At 34.9% G+C, this 25,771-nt stretch overlaps 1 long non-coding RNA gene and 1 other non-coding gene across 2 annotated transcripts; both read left to right on the top strand.

The window, feature by feature from the left end:
* The first annotated feature begins 1,261 nt into the window (after nucleotides 1–1,261).
* Nucleotides 1,262–2,847, top strand: LOC146926708 (uncharacterized). Its single transcript, XR_015008138.1, has 2 exons — nucleotides 1,262–1,409; nucleotides 2,130–2,847. It is a non-coding gene; the product is annotated as an uncharacterized LOC146926708 (long non-coding RNA).
* Nucleotides 2,848–10,435: 7,588 nt separating this feature from the next.
* Nucleotides 10,436–10,541, top strand: LOC146926707 (small nucleolar RNA R71). The gene has a single exon (XR_015009225.1). It is a non-coding gene; the product is annotated as a small nucleolar RNA R71 (small nucleolar RNA).
* The last annotated feature ends 15,230 nt before the right edge of the window (nucleotides 10,542–25,771 follow it).

The following is a 25,771-nucleotide window of genomic DNA, read 5'->3' as shown; positions in this document are numbered from 1 at the left end:
GGGCGCTTGGGGGAGATTTGGCTCACAACTATTTGGACCTTGTGGAAAGCTAGAAATGACAAGGTTTTTAATGATGTTAATTTTGAGGTGGATGTCATAGTGAAGGAGGTGAAAGTGATGGCTTGGAAGTGGGTCATTGGTAGAATGCACATTCCGATTTGTTTGTATTTTGAGTGGAGTTGGAATCCACAATGGTGCCTTCGTAAGAGTCCCATTCGACTGAGATAGTTGCTGCAATAGGGTTGTTGTTTTTTAGCAGCTGAGTCTGCTTGGGAAGGTGTTTTTGCATGCAGCTGCTCCTCTTTGGCTTGCGCATCAGCAGCCTGTTTTGCTGCTGCTTTATGCTGTGTTCTGTTTTGTGAGGGATGTGGCCTAGACAACATTGTTCTTTCCTGTTGTTGTTTCTTGCTGGCGGGGTTTGTTTTGGTGCTTAGGTAGTGAGGCAGGGATATGCTTGCGGTTATCTCGTAAGTATATGTCGGCCTCAAGACTGGTTTTCGCCTTAGGTGTTTTCTTATGGGGTTAAGGTGTTCTGTATATATGCGGCACCTTTTTATTGTTTGCTTTTCCCTTTTTACCGCGTTCTTGCATTTCCTCGTCGAGAATAATATTTGCTATTCAAAAAAATAAAATACATCATTTTCTAATATTAATGAATCATTCATTTTTATTTTCGTAGTATCCAACCTCTCTCTCTTCTCTCTCTTTCTCTCTCATATCAAGGCACATCAAAAAACCGTTGAAGCTATTCTCCTTTTCACATTTCTTGTTTATCGCTGCAAATTTGCAGCACTTACACCCATTTCATGTGGACACGGGTATATGGTCGAAATCATGTTCATTTGAAACTTCTTAAGTCATCCAAAATAGATCACATTTGGGTGTCAATTCTGCGTGCAGTTCTTAAATTCAAACTTCAATTGTTGTATGTGAGGTCTATTTGAAATAGAAAAAATATGGTTAATATCATCCCACAATTCTCGTCCATTCTCCTTGAATTTGATGGTGATCGATCGAATATTCGGTTCAATGGTATTAAAAATCCATGAAACAATCATGGAATTGACAGTCCACCAATCATCGATTTAGGAGCCACATCATAAAAAAATTTCAATCAATCCATCCGTGAATCTAAACTTTTGTCTTACCTCAATGAGCCCCAAAACGCACGACCCCATTCATCATAATTTACAATCTTCATTTGTACCTGGGTTATGGTAATTATTTTTTTTTTCCGACCCTGTATGCCAAAAACTTTCCAAATCTGACCCCATATCAGATTTATTTGCCAAAATGACCCACTTTCTATTTTTGTTTGTTTTTTTTGTCGTTTTCCCCATTCCCGCCATTTGAAACGGCGGGAATGAGCCCCCTCTCTGACACATGTGCAGGTGTGACAGATTTTGCAGGTTTGACTTTATTTTTTTCATTACCGCCATTTAAAATGGCGGGATTGAATATTTTTGTCCTTCTATTATCTGTGTTTTAAATATACATATGTTGAAAAAAAATAACAAAAAACGAAAAGAAAAAAAAACTAGGTCATTTAAAATAGGATGGATGGAGTAATATAGTTCAAATACATCAATTAGTCAATGAATCTAAAGCTGCTATAATATTTGCTATGAAGTCAAAAGGTGAAAGAACTCCTTTTAGAGACCTTACAAAAACCACTCTTATGTTAAAACAAACGACAATAGTAAATTCCATGGACACAGCGTTAGGTTTTACAAAAAACCTTTTTTTTGGTTTGAAGGTTTCAACATAATATGGTCCCAAAAATGAGCATTTGAGGACTCGTCGTTGCAATGTGGTTTCTAGATGCAGTCTATGTGGTTTGACAAATGAAACCTCTATTCATATTTTTCTCCAATGTCCATTTGTTGTTAGAGTTTGGAATTGGTTATCTTCTACGTTACATCACATGTTTTATCTTAACTTCTTTCAAAACTTATTGCAACATGTGAATTGGTCTAGTAGTACTAGCCAAGTCATAGATATCATTACCCTTGCTTCTATCATATTTACTCTCAATGCTATTTGGTTTGTTAGAAATCAAATCAGATTTGAGAATAAGATTATGTCTTTTTAGCAAATTTGTATTAATATTTCTGCATCTATTCATGTAGGAGAGAATGCATGAAAGGGGTTCATGTTTAACTCCAAATATGATTTTCAAGCAATCAAATCCTAGTCATTTGAGGCCTGCTCCAAAAATCATAGAGGTCAAGGGGAAGTTTTTTCCTTTGGGATGGATTAAAGTTTATACCAATGGAGCAACTATAGGAGCACATGATCATGCTTCAACAAGAGGAATCTTTAGAGATCATGATGGTGAGATTAAGGCCATTGAAATAGCTAAGGAGAGAAATTAGAATTTCATTTGTCTTGAATGTGACTGATTATGGACGCTTTTAATAATCATCATATTGCTCCATGGAAGTTGTTCAGTAGATAGTTGTATAGAGAAGGTAACCACTGTGCCTACAACCCTAGGGGATCATGTTCATTTTTTATGGGTCTTGCTAACAAGTACCTTTAGGACAATAGTTAAGAATTCTAAATTAGAAATAATTGGTAAGTTTTATGTAGAAAATGTACTTTTTCAAGTTTTAATGTGTTGAATGCATCAATCCCAATATAAAATTTCTTCTTTAGGCTTCTTAACAAATGTCTTAAGAGAACTTGTTAGCATTTCCCTTCTTTTATTAATGAGGAGTTCTTTAGAAATAGGAAGACTTTGTCATTCTATAGATTTGATTAATTGTTTTATTTTTTTTTTATTTTGGTCTAGTCTCTCAAGTTGTTGTTATCTTTACTTTTTAATTATCAATGATTTTTGTATGAGGTGTTGTAGAGAATTGGCGTTTCCTCAAGTGTCAACATAGTTAGGATGTCATATATTCATATATGACGCTTTTGCACCTTATTAGTGTTTTTATATAAAATAACACCTTGTTACTTATATTGTATCATATTCAACGTGACACATTATCAACAAAAATTAATCTCAAATTCATTGGTGGAGAAAAAAATTTGAAGTTTTAAAATTGAGAGAAAATAAATTTCAAATTTAAATAAAAATGAGAGAGCTAAAGTCGTGAATGGGGAAAAACTTGGAGTCGAAAGTTAACTTTTAAATAATACAACCATAATATTTGGACATCATATTTTTATTTAGGCTCATTCTACACCCCCCTTCTAATGTTTCTCTTTATTCCTATCACATGACCAACCTATTACATTATCACATCAATCTTTTTATCTCTTAAAGTGTATATATTCATATCAAGTTTACATCAAACATTTTTTTAATTGGGTACTTAAGTGTGTCTCACATGTATACATTAGTTATTTATAATGTTTTTTAATAATAACACTTAATAATATACACTCAATCGCTTTAACCCATTATCTATAAAAAAGTTTTAAATATATTTTACCGATAATTTCACATGATAGATATATCAATAACTCAATATCATTATATATTAATATTTTCACGTTAAAAAGTTATGGGACCCCAAGAGAGATTGGTTAATTGAACTCTTGAACTCCATAAACATCATTCATATTTTCTCCCCAAATGAGATATATATTGGACACCAATGCTTAATAAGCCAAGCCTCACCCATTAAAGATGGTTTAAGCAGGAATGAATTATCTCAATTGAAATCCACTAAATTTTTTGCAAGATGTTTTTTTTTTAAAGAAATTTAAATGAAATATATTACTACCAGTAGATTATCTATCTAGTACAAGATGTGTTTGAGAAGATAGCTGATAGACGGTTGGCAAGTATACCAATAACTATCGAAGTAGTAAAAATATCGATCCCACGAGGACTGTTTTTAACTTCAATAATTCAATCGCGTTATAAAAATAGGGTGTGTAAAGTTTATTTTAGTTTTGCCACTAGGCAGTAGATTTGGTTTGATTTTAATTAAATCAAGTAACAGAAAATAAAGATTTGATTAAGAAAATATGAGAGAGATGAGATCAGATCCTTCGAATCCTCTAAGTTCCCCTAATTGGTCTACTGCACCTATTTGTTATGAATCCTCTTCTAATTTACGATGATTAACAAAATAGCTCTAATCAATCCCTTGAGTTAGAACCCTCTTCTCAAACTACAGCCCCTAATCCCTTGGGTGATCTAATAATTCTTGAAGGTTTTACCGAACGTTAACCTATTATCACTAACAAACGATTATCTATTCCTAGACTAACCCTGTTTATTAGAACAATTCAATTAGCTCTAAGTCGAAAGCCATGGTCAGTGGTCATTCGTTCTCACGAAATCAAGTTATATGTGATCAAGATATAAAAAGCATTAAGAACAATTGAATTGAATAAACTAGAATTGAATTCATAAACAAAATAGAGTTTCACAGCAACATGGTTCAATTAGGGTTACAAAGATTCATCTCGGATCTAATCTCTAAGAGATTTAGCTACTCATAATCGAGTTTACAAATAGCATAATCAATGATTGAAATAAAACATACATGAATTGGTAAAAGGTTGAAGAAATCTCCCTTCTAGCCGTCTCCGATGTCTCAAAATCGCACTTTGCTCTCCAAAATCGTAACCCTCGTTCTTCAGATTGAGTGCAGTATTTATAGAAGTCTTGGGCCTGACCCATCAAAATCGCGCCGCGCCTTGTATATTGGCGTGCCGCGATTTCCCTCAAACAGGGATGTTGTAATTTCGCTTCAAAAATCGCAGCACGACTTGAAATTGGCGTGGCGCGATTTGCTTCGAACAGACTTCAATATTTCAGCTTTTTGCACTCCAGAACAGTATAAATTGCATGAGAACTCTATCAAAATGTCACAATAAGTCCTAAAAATTACGTAATGACAGCATGTCATCACAACCCCAAACTTAAACCATTCCTTGTCCTCAAGGAATTTGCTTGCAACAGTGACAAACGACAGTAAAATAACAGTTACCTGACAAAACGATAGTACCCAAAAGTTCATTCTCCTTCTAGCTAAAGATGAGCTAGTTTGACTTGTTCGCATCCACCAATTCACAACTCCGCATAAAATTGAAATAGGGTTCTACCAGTCGACATGCAGGTCTACATATTACCATACGCTTGAAAAGTTTCTAAACATCAATCAAAGTCAATATCATTACACACTTTTGAGGTCTTTAGGGTTATAACGGGGCTTAGGTGAAAGGTGGGATATATTTGGATAAGTAGGCTACACAATTTGAGTTAGGCATTCCTACAAGTGTAAAACATGATTCAATCCCCCAATCCCTATTTGAAACAAAACTTAGGTACCTAGAGAACATTTTCAATAACTTTATCAAAAGCTTGGGACACATCGAGTTTGAAGTTACTCGGATATGACATTGTGTGCCCCTTTTTCAATTTCTTTCCTCTTTTTTTTTTTTTGATACACCTATTTTTGTGTGTATGTTTTTCATTCTTTTTCATTATTCATCACTTGTTCTCTAGTACCCCCACCCCAAACTTAGTAGGTTGCAAATTCCAAAGGCAACCCCAAACTTAATATCAAGCAACATCCTACATAGCCTAACTCAAATTAAAATTTCAAGGTAATCATCCTAAAAAGGCTCTAGGCTTCATTTGTAGTTTGTCACCGAACAAAAAGTTCTAATCCTACCGGCTCACAATTGGTTAAGAAAGGATAAATTCAATAAATTAAAACAGGGTAGGCTTCAAAAAGGCTCACAGGACGAAACACTTTTGCCTCAGTGTGTAATTAACAAAGACCAATCAATAATAGAGAAACAATGCAAGTTCTAGAAATGTAGTTGCATGGAAAACTAATCTAAATATAAGTAAATTGAAAAACAAAATTTGGCAATGAACCTTATGGCTGAGATTTCTGGGAGTATGTGACTACCTAGCAACGCCGTACACTTCGCCTTTGAATCAAGTCACCCCTCCTTTAGAACTTTTGGAATACCGTTTCATCAAACAACTGTTACTAAACTGGAATAGGTCACATGAAACAAAACAAATTCATTAATAATAAACAAGTGCAGGAGCAATTACAATAGGGAAATAAGTTCAATGGACTTCGACATAAAAAGAAAATAAAGAAAATACATCAAAAGAAAATAACTGAAAATAAAATACAAAGCAAAAAATGCTAATCCATCAGTAGATCAGCCCATGTTCACATCATCATCCGAGTGTCCAGCCCCTGGTGTCTTCAATCCCTCAAAGATGCCATCCCCTTGATCTTGCTCGGTGGCATTGAAATCATCAGTGATTTCCCTCCTCATGCGCATACCATACTCCTCTTGATGTGTAAAATACTGCTCCATGCGCTCTCGGGAGCCTCCAAACCTTTCATAAGACCGACTAATTGGACCCATATTCAGTTGAGCCTCCGCAGCAAACGCAGCTGAGAACCTAGGACAGTTCACCCACAGCTGGTCCGAAGTCTCCGTCATCCAATTAGCTTGAACATGCATGAATTCCTCAAGCTTTGGGTGAAGAGGAGCATAACCCCCTTGTCTACTACTCCCTCCTTGCTCCATTTGTTGTTGCCTTACTGCCTCCCTCTCTCTCTCTTTCATGTAGCCCTCATACTTCTTCACGAATCCATCCATGACTGAGTCGGTGATCGGCTTCATATTGCTGGTGTTGAGATCACTATCATATGCCGGCACAAACTCTTGCTCACACAACCAATTAATTAAGCTTCCATGCCCCAATTGTGTGGTGTTACCTGTTGCTAGATCATGAAGACTATTGGCCAAGAGGTGGCCAATATCTATAGGGTACTCCTTAATGATGGCATAGGCAGCAAGCACCCTCTTGAGAGGAATTTCAGAAGTGCAGGAGGCACTTTCAATAGTTTGGACCAAATAAGACGCCAACGCCTTGGGTATCGATAACATCTCAGCATAAGTAAGCATCCGGGACTTTTTCCAAGTCGACCCATGCCTACACATTGTGGTGATGATCTCATCAAAAGTATCCTCCGTAATGCCTAATCTCTCCCTCCTTAATTTCTCAACCCAACACTCTTCCGGTGCTTGAACATTCAGCCATGCATTAAGAGCATCCGGGCTGAAATCAATGTATTTGCCCCTAACAAAAGATTGGAAGGGTGTGTCGGAAACCCGTGCATTTGCGAAGAATTCGACGATCACCGTTTTGTTGTTTGTTTCATCGATCATCTCATTCAACTTCGTCCACCCTCTCCTTCGTAATTCGGCCTCAAAGAATGGATACTTCACAAGCCTTGTGAAATCAAACTTCCTCTCCCCTATGACTTTGAAACTCTTCATAGATTGATGGAACTCTTGGGCTTGGTCATTGATGAAATGAATGGCGTTTTCGGGTGGTTCGGATGCGGTACGAGGGCGTTTGGATTTGCTTGTGGATGGCTTGGGGTTGGTGGCTTTCTTTGAGCGGGTGTTTCGTTGGTTGGAGGCCATTTTTGGTTTAGGAAGATGGTGAAAGGGAAGTTTTGTGAAGTTTGGGAAAGTTGGGAATGATTGTGGTTTGATGGTGGTTTGGATTGATGAATTTATGATAGGATTGTGGTTTGATGATGTTTAAGAAGTGATAAAGTAGATGAAGATGTGAAAAATTCGTGACTGGGAAGTTTAAGGAAGTTTTGGTAGAGAAGAATGGAATGAAAATGATGATGAACAGTGAATGATTTATAGGCTGTTTGGGTAAAATCGCGGCACGCCAATATATAGGCGCGGCGCGATTTCAAGTGGCAACGGTCAATAACGGGCAAAATTTGTAACAGCTAGTAACGGATAGTTCCAACGGCTATTTTTTTTCACATAGCAGCCAAAATCACGTCGCGGTTACGGCTAGGCGTGCCGCGATTTTGGCAAAACAGGGGGTCTTGCTTTCCATTTTGTGAAAATCGCGCTGCGGCCATATATAGGCGCGGCGCGATTTTGATCAAACAGGGAGCTTCCTCAGGCCAAAAATTTGGTTTTCTTGAAAAGTGCCTGAGGTCAATGAATTTTTGAAAAACTTTTGAGGAGAGAATCATGCAAGACATCAGTACCTTACATGATTTTCTTGGCAGGAGGTACACTTGAACAAATTTTTTTTTTTTAAACTTTCCTGCCTCGTATAGAAAAGAAAAGAAAAATATTTTTGTGTTTTTGTTTTTGAAAACAATAAAATCATACCTGAAAAATAAATAGTGGGTTGCCTCCCACTCAGCGCTTCTTTACCGTCACTAGCTTGACTGATGACGATCCCTAAGGATCAATTGACGTCTCTCCTTCTTCATTGTTTGGGAGTCCACCTTCACGGTGCAGTTTCAGCTTTTGTTCCTTACCCTTGAAATTTCCTTGTGCACCAGACTTCCTTAGATCCACAGCTTTATCAAACGGCTTGTTCCTTACCACCCCTTTGTCATAGTATCTCCTAGATCTTTCTATTGTACTAGAGAAGATTGAAAGCATACACCATTGAAAAGTAGCCGGCCCATTACGCATACCAAAGGGAATCCTCCTGTAATTAAATATACCACATGGACCAGCGAGAGTAGTTTTCGTTATATTGTTCCAAGTTTCCAATCATCCATACTTGTTGTCAAGGATGTCTCCTGATGATTTTTGCTGCATTTGATCTGTGCTTGCTTCAATTTGCTTAACACATTCTTTCACCCCAACATCTTCAACCACTTTTTCAGACTTAACAATTTCTCCTTCCATAGGTTGAATAGGTTGAGATTCAATGGAGTTATCTTTGACTGTTTCTTCAACAACGTCAATCCGGTAACACTTGGGGTTCTCATCTTGGTGCTTCATTGACTCAAAAATATTGAAAACTACCTGCTCCTTATGGAATCTCAACATTAACTCTCCACGTTCAACATCAATCAAAGCACGACCAGTTGCAAGGAAAGGTCTTCCTAGAATGAGTGGCATTTCTTCATCTTCAGCCATATCTAAGATCACAAAATATGCCGGAAACACCAAGTCATTAACTTTGACGAGCACATCTTCAAGCACACCGAAAGGATAAGAGATTGACCGATCAGCTAAAGTAATGGTCATTCTTGTTGGTTTCGGTTCCCCACACTTAAGCTTCTTCATCATTAAAAGAGGCATCAAGTTGATACTTGCTCCCAAGTCACATAAAGCTCTACCAATGTCTACCGGTCCAATTGAACAAGGGATAGTGAAAGCTCCAGGATCCTTCAGCTTAGGTGGCAGCTTGTTTTGAAGAATAGCACTACAATTCTCAGAAAGTGCTATGTTCTCATCATCCTTAGGCTTCCTTCGTTTAGTCAACAAGTCTTTCATGAACTTAGCATACAACGGCATTTGATCGAGAGCTTCACCGAAAGGAATATTCACCTGAAGTTGTGAGAAAAGTTGCATGAACTTCTTGAATTGACCTTCATCATTTTCTTTCTTCTTGGCTAAGTGAGGGTATGGAAGCTTCACATATGATGGAATAACTTGTGGTTTATCTCCATCTTTCAAGATTTGACTCTTCGACTTCCTCAAGATTGAATCTTCATCAATTAACTTCTCACTTTTTTCTCCCTCTATTTTTTTCTTCCTTTCGTTTTCAACTACTCCGTGATCATTTTCTTTTTCAACTTCATCCTCATTATTTTTTTCAACTACACCATCTTCCTCCGCCTCAACTACTACATCATCAACCTTCTTTGGGGCTTTTGGAACTAAAGGTGTCAAAACCTTTTTGCTCCTCAATTCAATAGCATTACAAGACTCATTCTTAAGGTTTTCTTTAGTGTTACCTGAGAATCCACCTTTGTTTTGTTCAGCCAATTGCTTAGCTAATTGCCCCAACTGAGTTTCAAGCATCTTCCTAGAAGCTTCATTGTTCTTTCTTTCAGCTTCTTGACTCTTCTTCATCTCTTCAAAGTTGCCTTGAGTCATCTTCATAAAGTTCATCATAGTTTCCTCAAGAGCTGATGGCTTTCTTTGTTATTGTTGTGGAGGAGCAAGCATCTGAGAGTTCAAAGCGTTGTTATTTGAGTAGCTTAGATTGGGATGCTTGTTGATTCCTGGAGTGTAGTATTAATTTTGCCTCTGATATCCTCCCATGTAGTTAGCTTCCTCACTAGATCCTTCTGGAACACATTCACCATTGGGATGTTCTTCACCACATAAGTCACACTTGATTGCAGCTACTTGTTGTTGCTTGTGGGCCAAAGTGAAGCCTTGAAACTCCTTAGTTAGAGCCTCTATTTGCTTGTTCATGGCTGCTTGGTTGGCTAAGATAGCAGTTTGTTCACTCACCCCAAACATTCCTCTTTCTTTCTTCTTAACTTCAGCATGATACTCATTTCCAGCCATGTTTTCTATCAAAGCTTGGACTTCATGATCAGTTTTGCTCTTGAGACTACCTCCCGCGGAAGCATCTAAGAACATCCTAGTGTTTGGTGTTACCCCCTTGGTGAAGATTTGGAGGTATTGTTTCTCAGTGAACTCATGATTAGGGCATCTCTTAAGAAGCAAGTTGAATCGCTCCCAAGCATCATACAATGATTCACCTTCTCCTTGCTTGAAGCTAGAGATCTCCATCTTCTTTTCCCAATACTTAGACATATGGAAATATTTCTCTAAGAACTTCAGCTCTAACTCTTCCCATGTTTGGACAGTCCCGTTTGGTATTGTTAGCAACCAATCTGTTGCTCTTCCCGTCAAGGTGAAAGGAAATAGCCTTAGTTTCTTTTGTGCTTCAGTCACGGCGGCTGGTTGCACATAAAACTCGCACGTTTCAGCAAAGCGGCTCAAGTGTTCATGTGGACTCATAGCTTCAGTCCCATCGAATTGTTTGTCCCTCAAACCGTTGAGGACAGTTGTCTTGATGTCAAAAGCAACGGGGTTAGCTGGTTGAAAAGTGTGGGTCAGTTGACCGCGATGAGTTGCTAACCCGTAGTCTCCTAGCTTAGGTCTTGGTGCAGGTTCTCTCATGATAACAGATTTAGGAGAAGCAGTTGTTTCAGATTCAGTTGAGAGTGGCTCCGGTATTTGTTCTCGAACACCCGGTGGAACGGAATGAGATAACCTTTGCAACCGGTCAGCTTTCCGGAGTGCTCTAGCAGTCCTTTCAATTTCTGGATTAAATTCGAAATCGTCGGCGCTCACTTTACCTCGCATAAACAGCAAAATACCTTAGTAGCACTGCACAATGCAAAGTAATCAAATGAATACTAAAACAGAAAAATAAAAATTAAAAACAGAAAATTAAATTGCAAAAACCCTAAATTATAATGTAATTGCCTTGTTGAAATAAATCAACAGTCCCCGGCAACGGCGCCAAAAACTTGATAGACGGTTGGCAAGTATACCAATAACTATCGAAGTAGTAAAAATATCGATCCCACGAGGACTGTTTTTAACTTCAATAATTCAATCGCATTATAGAAATAGGGTGTGTAAAGTTTATTTTAGTTTTGCCACTAGGCAGTAGATTTGGTTTGATTTTAATTAAATCAAGTAACAGAAAATAAAGATTTGATTAAGAAAATATGAGAGAGATGAGATCAGATCCTTCGAATCCTCTAAGTTCCCCTAATTGGTCTACTGCACCTATTTGTTATGAATCCTTTTCTAATTTACAATGATTAACAAAATAGCTCTAATCAATCCCTTGAGTTAGAACCCTCTTCTCAAACTACAGCCCCTAATCCCTTGGGTGATCTAATAATTCTTGAAGGTTTTACTGAACGTTAACCTATTATCACTAACAAACGATTATCTATTCCTAGACTAACCCTGTTTATTAGAACAATTCAATTAGCTCTAAGTCGAAAGCCATGGCCAGTGGTCATTCGTTCTCACGAAATCAAGTTATATGTGATCAAGATATAAAAAGCATTAAGAACAATTGAATTGAATAAACTAGAATTGAATTCATAAACAAAATAGAGTTTCACAGCAACATGGTTCAATTAGGGTTACAAAGATTCATCTCGGATCTAATCTCTAAGAGATTTAGCTACTCATAATCGAGTTTACAAATAGCATAATCAATGATTGAAATAAAACATACATGAATTGGTAAAAGGTTGAAGAAATCGCCCTTCTAGCCGTCTCCGATGTCTCAAAATCGCACTTTGCTCTCCAAAATCGTAACCCTCGTTCTTCAGATTGAGTGCAGTATTTATAGAAGTCTTGGGCCTGACCCATCAAAATCGCGCCGCGCCTTGTATATTGGCGTGCCGCGATTTCCCTCAAACAGGGATGTTGTAATTTCGCTTCAAAAATCGCAGCACGGCTTGAAATTGGCGTGGCGCGATTTGCTTCGAACAGACTTCAATATTTCAGCTTTTTGCACTCCAGAACAGTATAAATTGCATGAGAACTCTATCAAAATGTCACAATAAGTCCTAAAAATTACGTAATGACAGCATGTCATCAATAGCCAAAAATTACACACAAGTTCAACAAAGAGAAGCACAAGTTAGCCAATATCCAAACAAAGAAACGAGTTTCGGCATCAATTATGAAAACTATAAAGAAGAGCACTGTAATTGGTTTCATACCACCAAAAAGAAAGAAGCTTAATACTCTCCACAAGCTGAATAGGAGAATTTTGTTTACCGCGAAAAAGTTTATCATTTCTTTCCTTCCAAATCACTCAAGTGCTAGCAAACCAAATCAAATGCATGAAAAAACACCTTGATTTAGAATAACATGAAGAAGTACGAAATTGATGAAAAGATCCTGAATGTTAAAAGGATCCGCTGAATAAACACAAATCCAATTCCTAACAAGGTGCCAAATACAATCAAAGAGACAACATGTCAAAAATAAATGATTCTATGATTCTTGTAGACCATAACCACTAACACACAGCTGATGTTACATCTCAACTCTCAAATTAAATCCCTCATTTTCTTATATTTTTATTTCTCTTTTATGTTTGATGGTTAAAATACAACAATTAAAGGAATTTGAGAAAATTTCAATTGAGAGAATCATCGGGCCATCATCTTTATAGTTTATACATCAAAGTCAATCACTGGTGTCAAGATCAATGATGACATGAAATTACCCATTATCTTATAGTTCACTCACACAATAATGCGATGTTGGATATAACCCCATAAATCCAATCAATCATGTGTTATATACAAAATTACAACATACTGTGTATGACAGACAAGTCAATAAAAGTAACAAAATCAACAAATGATATCTCTTCAGAATCTCCCACTTTAAACTAGAATTAGCTTTACTTGGTTTTGCACAGGAATAATTGTGATTCCATCACATTTCCATAATGAAGCATATGCTTCACGTGATTCATTTAATTTGGTGTTTACATTGCCTACGGTATATATTCTGCGGGGGACCATCAAGCTTTTATATTATTCTTTTAGGGAAAATATTTGGTGTCCATCTACGAGTGTATACTTTAAAGAGGAATGAATCGTCTCAAGTGTAATTTAAATCGAGTTGGAGGGAGAAATACACGAAAAAGTTTAGATAAAGCGAGTTAGAATGATGATAAATCATGCTTTACTCTTTTATGTGTATATTACATATTAGAGAATTTGTTCTCCTTTGAAAGAGAAAAAGATAAGAGAGAATGATCTGATAGACATGGTATATCGATGAAATAAAATATGGAATGAACGTAGAGAAATTTGATGTATTTATAAGGAATAAAAACATATTTAATTTAACCCAACATATATGAATTTTTTTTTCTTGATAGAATAAAATACGAAGAAATTGAACAATGGTGCAATATGTTCTAGTTTATCATTATAAGTATAGCGTAGAAAGGAAGGGCCGGTCATATATCAATTATGTGACTTTCTCTTCAAATTAATCTAATTAGGATTAAATTTATATTTGGTCGTAAAAACAAATGTTTTTGGTCCTTACAAAATTATGAGCTTTTATGTTTAATCCTTAAAAATAACACATTCACTCTTAGTTTTTAATTTTATTTTATAGGAACTATTTTGATGATTAAAAGTACAATTTGTTTAACAAAAAGTTATTAAAATATGAATTATTTGTATAAACTACAATATTATGGAAGACTAAAATTACCATTAAAGTTTTATAGAGTCTAAATTAAAAACACATGATTTTGTAGAGACCAGAAACATATTAAATCCTCTAAACTATATAAACTTATTTTATTTTGAAGGTTTAACATAATTATGAAAATAAAAGTCTATTTTGCATAAAAATGGTCAATTTTAACCAAACATGAGCCTGTTTGAAACACTTCCCAAAAACTCTTTTTTAGTTTTTAAAAACTTGAAAATTAAAAACTTGTTTGCTAAACTATTTTTAAAATTACAGTTTTGGAAACTGTTTTGAATTTTTTAGTTTTGAGGACTAAAAAACTAAAACATGTAAAATGATAACTATTGTGAGAAGATGACTTGTATATTTTAAAAACCGAAAACAAAAACTATTTCAAAGAGGCCCTAAGCATGTAACTTTCTCTCTCTTTTTTTTTTTTTTTGAGAGGATGTAACTTTCTCTTGAAATCTAAAGTATAGAGACTATATATTTTTTCAAATTGGATTTAAATTCTGGTTAACAGCGTATTTTGATACACTACAAGGATAGGCACAATTCTAACTTTAGAACTCAGGAGCCATTTTTTTTGAATGGTTTGTTATGTTTATTGTGCTTACCAATGGTCCAGACATATTTCAGTTTCTGATGAACCAACTATTTTAGGATGTTCTAAGGAAGTTTGTTCTTATTTTGTTCGATTGTATCATTTTATATGGCCCTCCTTCTCCCACACATTTACATCATTGTCGGTTGTTATCCTTCCTTTAGTAGACTCAATTTTCTAAAGGACAATATTAAGAGTTTATTGAATGGTTCTTAACTAAAATTACTTTTTTTTTTATAATAAATTTTGAGAAAATTATGAATATGAGGAAATCGTAAATAATTTAGTTAAGAACCATACAAAAAATGTCTAAGGTTTGTTCTTTATTAAATTGTTCAAAGGTTCATTTGGGTTGACAAATATTCCAATATATAAAGTCAAAGTGAAGAGTATGTGTACTACGTCTACCATGAGTGGTCTATTGCTCTTTTTCTTTTTGAGCCGCTATCATAATTGTCTCGAAAAGACGAATTTAAATCAATTATTTAAAAAAAACTCTAAAAAGCACTAAAATAATTGTTTTTTTTTAAGAAAAATTAACAATTAACTAAAATAACACTAACTACATTTTTTGTGTCTCTTAAAATCACTTAAAAAATTTATTTTTATTTTTTTATACAATATTACAAATATTCTTTGAAAACTTACACATTTGTTGAATGATTTAATTTGTATATACTAATGAGGTAAACTTTTTTTTTTACATTTGTAGAGATATTTTAGGAACTAACCTATTAAAGTGACACTGTATTCTGTATTCTGATTTGATTGGATGTGCATGCATTTTTTTACACTATCAATGCAAAGAAATTAGTATTTTAAATGTTATAGTAAAAAAAGTATTTCAAATATTAAATACAAAATTACAATCAATAATTATAATTTATGTGTTATTCCTATATATGTATTTAGCTATGAATTATAATAGAGCGATGCTATGTAGTACGAAGACTTGCTCACGAAATTTGACGAAAGCACTATTTGTGCTAACACATGGGTTAGAAATTGTTACTTCTTTATTCACAAAACTCGCAACGCATGGTTTTTTTTAATAAAAAAAATAAAATTAAACATCTTCAACATGTTGCAAAGTATTCTAAATATTGGAGACACTCATCATAATTAATCCTACGAACGGTGAAGTCGACAAAATTTGGATGAGATTCTAGAAATCAATTTAATCATGTATTATAAAGTTTGCTCTTAAAATTCAATTAGAAACATGTGTAGCTTGGATGAAGCCGACATGATTAATACAAAGGTGCTCATAAATCAAACCATGATGGAACTGGAATTTGCTTATATAAAGTTGTTTAAGGAATGAAAAATTTCAAAATCTGCTTGTCCGTGAAATTTCGTACACACTTCAACCCGTACTATTTATCATTTTCCATTATGATATGCACAATAAATTCAAATAAAAATTAGAAGTCGTTTTATGAGCCACATAAATTATAATTAGTGTTATTTTTGTTTGTACTTAGTTTTTCTTCAAAAAGTTTTAAAAAAATTGTTTTAAGTGCTTTTGAGCATATTTTTTAAAAATTAACCGATCTTTTTGAGGTGGTGGGAGAAAAAAAATCCGTTTATTCTGTGTCTGCAAGAAACTAAACTTGTGCTGGTGGATGATTTTTTGTGTTCTCTGTGAGAAGTCGTTCCCCTCACGGATTCTCTTTTAGACCTTTGGTTGGGGCCTCTGGGGGCTTACTTATTTTGTGGGACAGCAAGGAACTGGTGATTAGTTCCTCTTTTTCGTTTGATCATGTGTTAGAGGTTCGCGGTCTCTTTGTACAGTCTAACGAAGATTTTATGCTCTTTAATGTGTACGCTCCTTGTGATGCAGGGAGTCAGAATGTGCTGTGGGCGACATTATCTGCAAGGTTGGATAGTTATATTGGGCAAAATGTTTGTGTGTGTGTGGTGATTTTAATGTTGTCCAGAGGGTGGAGGAAAGACGTATTGTGGACTCTTTGTCTAGAGTTTTGGGAGCATATTTATTTAATAGATTCATTTATACTGATGTGCTTGTCGATCTTCCTCTTTTGGGTCGTCGGTTTACTTGGTATCGTGGTGATGGGCATTCGATGAGTCACCTAGATAGATTTGTGTTGTCAGAAAATTGGTGTCTGCAGTGGCCGAATTGTATTCAAGTAGCTCAGCTGTGTGGGTTGTCTGATCATTATGCGGTGGTGCTTTCAGTTGATGAGCAAAACTGGGGGCCTAAACCTTTTCATATGTTGAAATGGTGGGCAGATGTTTCGGGGTATAAAGAATTTTTGTCAGCAAAGTGGCTGTCGTTTCAGGTAGAAGGGTGGGGTGGCTATGTGATGAAGGAAAAATTAAAAATGATTAAAGCGGCGCTCCGAGAATGGCTTCAAAATCATACTCATAATATTCCTAGTAAAATTTCAAAACTGAAAGAGTGGATTTCTGAGTTAGATGAAAAAGGGGAGGACTCTTTGTTGGGGGAGGAAAAGGTGGATGAACTACATGGCTTATATGAAGAATTGCACTCTTTATCAAGGATCCATTCTAGTATTTGCTGGCAACAGTCTCGCTTGAATTGGTTACGGTAAAGGGGATGCTAACTCTAAATATTTTCATGCAACTATGTCGACCATGAGGCGTGTTAATTATATCTCTGTTATTGATGTTGGAGGTGTTATGATAGAGGGTTTCCGTAATGTCAGGGAGGCGGTTTTTGACCATTTTTCGGAGGACTTCACATCGCCAAATGTGGAGCACCCCCGAGCTATTGATTTGAACTTTCACACCCTACCTAACAGGGAGGGGGTGGATCTGATTAAGCCTTACACCTTGGATGAAGTCAAAACCGCGGTTTGGGATTGTGACAGTTACAAGTGTCCAGGGTCGGATGGAGGTAACTTCGGATTCATCAAGGAGTTTTGGAGTGATATGAAAGATGATTTTATGCGTTTTGTGACGGAATTTCTCCGAAATGGAAAGCTTCTGAAAGGTATCAATAGCACTTTCATTACTTTAATTCCTAAAAAAGATTGTCCGCAAAGTTTGAATGATTTCATCCCCATTTCTTTGGTGGGAAGCTTGTATAAGATGTTGGCAAAAAATTTAGCAAACAGGTTCTAGAATGTGATTGGTAGTGTCATCTCAGATACTCAATCTGCTTTTGTCAAAGGTCGTCAAATACTTGATGATATTCTGGTTGCTAATGAGGTGGTAGATGAGGCAAAAAAATTGAAAAGAGAGTTGTTACTGTTTAAAGTTGATTTTGAAAAAGCCTATGATTTTGTGGACTGAAAGTACTTGGATGATGTTATGGGTAAAATGGCTTTTCCGAATCTCTGGAGGAAATGGATGAGAGAATGTGTAACCATGGCTTTAGCAGTGGTTTTAGTTGATGAGAGCCCCACCGATGAATATTCCATGGCTCGTGGGTTACGTTAAGGGGATCCACTTTCTCCTTTTTTGTTTCTTTTGGTGGCAGAGGGATTTCATGTTATAATGGATTCTATTATTAATAACAATATTTTTTCTGGATATAAGGATGGTCGGGAACAGAGTCTGTCTATTTCTCATCTCCAATTTGCAGACGGCACTTTAATTTTGGGTGAGAAAAGTTGCACTAATGTTCGGGCTATGAGGGCTGTTCAACATCTTTTTACTACTATGTGTGGGTTGAAAGTTAATTTTCACAAGAGAGATCAGTGGGTGTTAATGTTAACCGATCTTGGTTACTTGAAACATCGAATGTTTTCAATTGTAAAGTGTATACTTTGCCTATTGTGTATATGGGTCTTCCTGTCGGTGGAAATCCTCGGCAGTTGAATTTTTGGGAACCTGATGTCGATAGAATCAAGTCCCGCCTGTCTAGTTGGAATAACATATATCTTTATTTTGGTGGTCGTCTTGTTCTTCTTAAGTCTGTCCTGACATTGCTTTATGTCTATGCTCTTTGCTTCTTCAAAGCTCCCTCAGGTATTATTGCTTCTATTGATTCTCTTTTACTTCATGTTTTTTTTTTGGGTGGGAGTGAGGAAAATAGAAAAACATCTTGGATTGATTGAGAGTCCATTTGTGTGGATACGAAGGTTGGTGGTTTGGGGTTAAGGAGAATTAGAGAGTTTAATGTGGCTTTGCTAGGGAAATGGTGTTGGAGGATGTTGGTGGACAGAGATGGGCTTTGGTTTAGACTCTTGGCCGCTCACTACGACTTAGAGAGGGGGCGGTTGTTGCCCGGGGGGAGAGAGGGTTCGATGTGGTGGAAGGATATTGTTGGCATCAAGGATGGTGTTGGTGCTTTAGGCAGCTGGTTTCCCAATAACTTACAACTTCATATATGTAACGGTGCTAACACGCTTTTTTGGGAGGATATGTGGGTTGGTGATGTACCCCTTAGCGTTCGTTTTCGTAGGTTATATGATTTATGTGACGATAAATTGTGTAAGGTGGTACAAATGTTTGCTAGGGGTTGGGAGGCTGGGGGTGAGGCTTGGAAGTAGCGGCGGAGTTTGTGGGGTTGGGAGGAGGAGATGTTAGTGGAGTGTAGGAATTTGTTATTGTCTGTTATGTTACAGGTTGACAGCAGCAACATGTGGACGTGGATTCCAGACCTGGTTGTTGGTTACACGGTTAGTGGGGCGTATCAGCTTCTCACTGCGAGGCCGCCTTCGACTATACATGTACCCGGGGCTCTTTTATGGAGGAAGGAAGTTCTTTTGAAGATTATTGTGCTCACTTGGTGGTTGCTCCGTTTTCGTTTGCCTACTAAATCAAATTTGTATCGTAGAGGCATTATCTCATCCGAGGCTCAGATGTTTGTGACCGGTTATGGTTATCTGGAAACAGAAAACCATCTTTTTCTGTCTTGTCCCATTTTTTGGTCAAATATGGCATATGGTGTGAAACTAAATGTGTGTCTACTCTGCGGATCATTTCAATATTGCTGATCATTTTTATTAGTTTCGTACTATATCTGGTGGCGCCAAATCTAGGGGCTCCTTTATGTTTTTGGTTTGGTTTGCTTGTGATTGGGTAATTTGGAAGGAAAGAAATGACAGAATTTTCTGTGGTAAAGAGAACAACCTCGTGCAGCTCCTGGAGAAAGTAAAGCTACTTTCCTTTTTGTTGAGAATTGACTCAAAATTGATGTTTCAAAATTCGTAAAAATCGAGCCACAATTTTTAGTACATTTTTGGGAGTTTTGCTTATGGAAAAATCGAGCCACGATTTGCAGAACTTGAGCCTCGATTTTGCGTTGATGCATAAAAATAAAACATATTTTTATGCGTGATATTTGTTCCAATTTTTGAGGGATTCTTTTACTATAAATATAGACCTTGTATCAGATGAAACCTTGAGAGAGAGAGAGAGAGAGGGCTGAAAACAAGGGTGTATAAACAAACAACAAAGTTGAGTTTTAGAGAGATTTATCTAAGCGGGAGACACGAGGGTTGTGAGTAATTCACCTTGGCAAATACTGTTAGGATTGAGTCTCTTGGTCACGTGAAGAGATTGGGACTTTGGGTAGAATTAGGTTTGAAGACTTATTCTTGTAACCCTTTGATATCTCGTTTGTAAAGTTACTCATCATTATAGTGGAACGGAAATCTGCTCTCTTCCCCAAGACTAGATCAGTATTGGACCGAACTGGGTAACAATTTCGTGTGTTCTCTCTTTCTTTCTCTCGCTGTTTTCTATCTTTTTCTTGTGTTTATAACTGTCACCCATTTTGTTTTGGTTGCTTGATTATTTTTCTCCACACATCAAGTATTTTATTGGTGTGATTTTTCAACGAATTCACAACACTTTTGGTGGTTTAAAGCTTATCATGTAGTTTTTCATTATAGCTTTCATAATTGGTGCCAAAACCCATTCTTATGTGCGGGTGTTGGCTGATCTGCACTTTTTGCTGTAGAAATACCGTTGTATATTTTGGCTTTCTTCTCTGGTACACCTTGTGTCGGAAGGATAGTCCTTTGATTAATTATATCATTTTGATTTCTTAAAAAAAAAATCCATCTTTATCTTTTTTGCTTTTGTTTTTGAAAGGTGTGTATTGCTCCTTTAGAATGTCTATGTATGGAGCAAATTTCTTAGGGGTGTTGGTTCTTTTATGTATTGAGTTTAAATACCTTCAGGGGCGTAGCCCTTCATTGACAAGGGGTAGCCTTGGCTACCCCAAATATTATATTAATCTTCAATTAATTGGTATAAATTTATATTTGGCTACCCCAAATAATAAACATTGAGCTACCCCAAACAAATTCAATTGCTGAAAATTACGATAAATAAGAAAGTAAATACATTACTACATGATTGATAGATTTATTTATATTGGTTTGATACTTACTTAATAACAATTATAGAAAAAAAACTTTTTCAACCATAAAAATTACTAAGACAATAGTCATAAACAAATTAAATGGACATTGAGTTTCTTGCAAATAACCTATTTGTTTACATTGGAAAAGACATTATTAATATATTTAGTAAACGGTCAATTATGCATAAAATTGGCTTCTTGAAGTGCATTTTATCCAACAGAAAACACTTTTTTTTTTGTAAAATTTCAAAAAATCGAGACAAAAAATTGAATAAAATTTTTATAAGGACTAAACTTAAAAAATTATAAACTATGGGACCAAAAACATTCTTATCCTTAAATTTAATATATTTGTTTTAAAAATATTTTTTCGTTTCTTTATATTTAGCCCATGCGTAAAAAATTTGCGAGCTTCGCCGCTGATATACCTTGTACTCCATATTTTATAATGTACGTTTTTTTTGAAGTCAAAAAGAAACTTAAATATAATTTTATCTTGTCAAACCCATTTGGGTTGGTGTTATTGACGTGAGACTTGAGAGTGTGCTCCTATTGAAGTCTTAGGTTCAATTTTCTCTGAAGTCAATTTGGATGGGCTAATTTACGTTAAAAAAAAATTATCTTGTCAAAATTAATCTCCTTTTATGATTTAAACTATTATATTTTTAAATTAAATAATTGTAAATTATTATTGGAATAATTTACACTTTCTCCGGTCAGTATTATAAGTAAAAGTTCATTTTATTTAGATTTATTGAATAGCTAGTGCATCTAGTATGTATTATTATAGATCAAATACATTTGTTATTTAATGAATTTGAAAAATGAATATTTGCTTATGATAGTGATCGAAAGGAGTATTTAACAATTAGATGTGAATAAGGTCCAACCCTAAAAATGCAAACCATCTAATCAAAATCCGACCACTTTCAACTCCAATTTCCAAATTATAAGTTGTTTTGGGAATTTTTTTGTCCAAGATTATAAGTTGCTTTACAATATCAATGAAACATTAATGTTAATTTTCCTATTATACAATTAACTATTTACATTACTCTTTCTTCTTTTAAGTCTTTAACTTATTTTTTGCATACCATTTATTAAGGACCATTTTGTAAACACAACTCATAATATATCATTCGCATGCAAAATTAATTACATTTTCTTAATACGTGTGAAATGTCTAAAATGTCATATAATTTGGGATAAAAGGAGTAGTTGTTCGTTTTAAATGCAAAAAACGAGTAGATGATCACGAAGGACCGTGTGTTCACGTTTTTTTTACTCAATATATATAATTCACGTTAAGCACGTGAATTAATAACTTTGTGGGATAACTTCTTGAATTGCATTTTGGTGTGATCATAATAATCCACCATCTATTGCCCTAAAAATATTATATTTATTGTTGACCTTGAGTATAAAATATTGCTAGTTAAGGCTGTAATGGTTGCGTAACACCATGATGAAGGTGGGAGTGCTTTGGCCATAATGAGTTTTGCTCAAATTTTGGCCACAAAATGTTTGACTTAAGCCATGATTAATTATACTCTTTGCGATATTAGGCAAGGTTGATTAAATAATTATCAAGTGGAATTTGTTGGTGTTAGTAATTCTTTTATTAAATATAAGTTTTTTTTCCTAAAAAATGGGTATCCGAGCCGAGGACATTAAATCCTTATTTATTAATTTTATTAGGTCTGCAGCAATTTAATCTAATAATTTTCCTCTACAATGCTGCATTAGGTTAACAGCAATTTAACCTAACAAATTTCATCTAAAATGCAGCAATCCCTAATATTTCTCCTCACTGATGAGCTTTTCATCCATATCTTGTTGTGTCTTCGTTTGTATATATCTATTGTTTCTATAGACTTTTTTTTGACAAGTTGTTGTACACTTATTTAATACGTTTACAAACAGAATATCCTAATTTCCATGCAAACTCGGCTATATATAGCAAACCCTAAACCATGTTTCTCTAAAAAAAAAAAACCTAAACCGTGATAAATTACATAGACGGAAGAAGAATCATATATTTTGATATTTTTATTTTTGCAAATGGAAGGACGTGACGTTACAACCATCCTCTCATACCACTGCTTAACTAGTATTCTAATTTAACATGCATTTTATGGATATGCATATTCTACAGTTTTTTTTTTTTTTTAAGAATTTAATTGTATTCTAATTGATAACTAAATAAAACTAATCCCCTTAAATGCTAACTCTTGGAGCAGAAACGATGAGCAGGAACAAAATACAATAAGTGCAATGAAGTAGTAATTTATGTTAACTTTTCTTTTAGAATTTTTTTATTCTATTTTATTTTTGAATCATGTATTTGCTTTTTGTTTTGCAAATTTTTTCTTTATTTTCAAAACTGCATATTTCTTGCATTTTTTTTTGTAGACAGTGCACTTTTGAAAGATGCTCACATTGGGTAACATTCATGACTAGGCAAATATTCAAGGTTAAACTTTATATTGGACTGGAAAGACATGATTTACTGACATAAGAGATACCATCAAAGACATGATGTTTATGTAGAGATGTTATCAGGGAGCCCAAAAGATAGTCAATTTGATATAAATCAATTTGATACTTATACACGACACTTTAAAAATATAGTCAATTTAATACTTATATATGACACTTAAAAAAATCCGTGCATCGCACGGGTCGAAGTCTAGTATATAAGATATTAATTTATTCAAATAGGTAGATAATCGAAAACAAACAAATTTTGTGTCACTGAAATTAATGATGAATCTACAAATAAACTTACAATATTCAAGTTAATAGTATAAAACAATATAGTGTCTACAATTGTGACAAATTAAAGCGAATGGAATATCTGTCTTAGAATTTGTAGCATTGATGTCCATTTTTTTAGTTGAGAATCACCTCAACTAAAAAATAAAAAGTTCCGTGTCTAACCTTGGTTGTGAATACTATGGTCGTTATGACGGTTTAGGTGAAAAATGTCCATGACCAATTGCTAAATTCCTAGAGAAATGCAGTATCATCTCACAACACACTATGTAAGGTTTTCTTACTATGAATGATGTTGCTGAAAAGAAAATAAGAACGCTTAAAGTTATGGTAAGAAGTATGATTGCTCATTCTAACTTACCAGAATCACTATGAGGAGAAGCAATTAAAATTGCAGCATATATCCTTACAAGGGTTCCAACTACATAAACTCTGTACGAATTTTGGATAGGTACAAAAGCCTATTTTAAAGCATTTGCATGTTTCGTGTTGTCCAGCTGAAGGAAGGCCTTATAGGACAAGTGAAAAGAAACTGGACTCATGGACCGTGAGTTGTTATTTTATTGGATATTCTAAAAGATCTATGGGGTATCAATTTTATGATCCCATAAACAAGTCGGTTTTCAAATTAGGAAATGCCTGATTTTTTGAGGATGTTGAGTTTGCAAGGGGGTTAAGGACTTTGATATTGAAGAGGAATATCTTGATATTTCCACAGGTGTCATTGTCATTGCTCAAGATCCTTTTCTAGAATTTGTCCAAGACAATGTTGAAATCCCCACGAAAGAAATTGTTTCTATTGTTCCAAAAGAACAAACTCTTACATCTCAAAAACATACGTCATTAAGGAGATCTACAAGAGAAAAGAGAAGTGTAATATAATATGAATATATTGTGTTTCTCCAGGAAATGAGGTTAACATCGGAATGAGTGATGCTGATTCGATCAACTTTCGTCAAGCCATGAAAAGTTCGAATTCTCAAAGGTAGATTGTTGCCACAAATGAAGATAATAACTCCATAAAGGACAACAAAATTTAGGATATTATCCCATTTCCAAAAGGTAAGAAAATCATTGGTCTCAAGTGGATATTTAAGACCAATAGTGATTCAAATGGTGATGTGGAGAGACACAAAGCTTGTCTTGTGATAAAAAGGGTTTATAAAAAAGGAAGACATTAATTGTAAAGAGACTTTCTTTCTAGTTTCTTATGAAAGACTCTTTTAGAACTAAAATAGCATTGGTAGCGTATTTCAATCTTGAGTTATATCAAATGGATGTAAAGACTTTGTTTCTAGATGGTAACATTTATGAGACACTTAATGGTGCAACTAGAAAATTTTGTTTCAACAGATTCAAAAGATATGGTTTGCAAACTTAAGAAATCCATGTATTGGCTCTAAGAAAGATTCTCGACAATGGTATTTCAAATTTTATCAAGTGATCATCTCGTTTGGTTTTGAGGTGAATTTGGTTGATGATTGGATATATCATAAGTTCTGTGGGAGTAATTATATTTTCTAGTTTTATATGTTAATGATGTTTTGCTTGCCAATAACAACATAGACTTGTTGCATGAAACCAATGTAGCTTGCTCTTAGAAATAAGTATTAGTAATAGTCTTTGTTTTGATTCTGTCCTAGTAAATTGTTTTTCACTAGTTCTTGTTAAAGCACCTAACAATCATTGTGATTCATCTTGCCTCAAGCAATCCTATGTTATGTATTTCTTGTAATTCAAGTTAACCACTTATGTTATCAAAATTAAGTTTTCTATAGGTTGAATCGATTCAGAAAGACCTGAATCATATCACCCAATCTCTCTGACTTAGGATGAATCGTTTCATAATATTCTGAATCGATTCACTATTGAATCATCTCAAAAATGTGTGAATCGTATCACAAAATGTTTCTGACTTGTCTTGAATCAATTCAAACTATTTTGATTCATATCAACTTTCATTCTGGGTACTTTGAATCGATTCAAAATTCACATGGTTTGCATCAATCTTCATAACACTCTTTCTCTTTTCAGTTTTGTCTTTTAGCTGTTTGAATCGATTCATACATTTAGTGAATCGATTC

The sequence above is a fragment of the Medicago sativa genome, chromosome 4 (genome assembly GCF_051527215.1).
Source record: "Medicago sativa cultivar Bolivia chromosome 4, Bolivia_mono, whole genome shotgun sequence".
Classification (NCBI taxonomy): domain Eukaryota; kingdom Viridiplantae; phylum Streptophyta; class Magnoliopsida; order Fabales; family Fabaceae; genus Medicago; species Medicago sativa.
The sequence above is the reverse complement of the archived record's forward strand: the minus strand, read 5'-3'. Positions and strand labels throughout refer to the sequence as shown.